Raw genomic sequence first — 789 nt, 5'->3', positions numbered from 1 at the left:
GGAAACTCAGCAGGTCCGGCAGCATTTGTGGGGAGTGAACCTTTTGGATCCAGTGATTGTTCTTAAGGGCTGAAGGCTTCTGATCCTGGGGTTTTCAGACCTGTTGACGTTTTACAAGCAATTTCTTGTTTTGCTTTCAGCCCCAGTTCAGTTGGTGACTATCACGGCCTTGTTATGTGCGTTTGGGAAAAGGGACAGTTTAGCAGCTAGCGCGGTGGTGGTGTAGTGGTGAGCATAGCTGCCTTCCAAGCAGTTGACCTGGGTTCGATTCCCAGCCATCGCAGTGTTGTGGCTTTTACTGTGGTTTTGCAAGGAAACGTCTTGAGCACCAACTTTGCATTCTGTGGCGAAATGGATTTGTCAGGTTGCTTTCGGGTTTTCATGGCGATGGTTCCTGTTAATTGCCGTGACAATCCGGGCAGCGTTGCTCAAAAGCTTTCCTCTCTGCTGCCCATTGCTTATTTGAAAATTGTTCGCAACATAAGGTTCGTTTTGTTTTAATCGAAAAGTGAGAGATTGCTATCATCAGAAACCTTAAATAATTACAGAAGCCGCTGGAAATTCGGAACAGATCCAACAGCTTCTATCGTGGACAGGACGGAGGTTTAAATGCATCAAATTTCTTCAAGGTTAAAATACATTCGCACCTCAAAACCATTTGGAAGCTTAAGAATTACAAACATCACATTTTACCTTTTTCTCATCCGTTCAAGTTTCACAATATCATTCTGGTAGCAGGAAGACCAGTTTTGTGTCGTTTATGCAATGTTACTATATTCGAACATTGAC

The 789-nt window shown here is 43.7% G+C and overlaps 1 non-coding gene across 1 annotated transcript; it reads left to right on the top strand.

The window, feature by feature from the left end:
• The first annotated feature begins 211 nt into the window (after positions 1-211).
• trnag-ucc lies at positions 212-283 on the top strand. The gene has a single exon. It is a non-coding gene; the product is annotated as a tRNA-Gly (tRNA).
• Positions 284-789: the final 506 nt, after the last annotated feature.

Source organism: Chiloscyllium plagiosum, unplaced genomic scaffold, assembly GCF_004010195.1.
Source record: "Chiloscyllium plagiosum isolate BGI_BamShark_2017 unplaced genomic scaffold, ASM401019v2 scaf_98722, whole genome shotgun sequence".
NCBI classification, from domain to species: Eukaryota; Metazoa; Chordata; class Chondrichthyes; order Orectolobiformes; family Hemiscylliidae; genus Chiloscyllium; species Chiloscyllium plagiosum.
The sequence above is the reverse complement of the archived record's forward strand: the minus strand, read 5'-3'. Positions and strand labels throughout refer to the sequence as shown.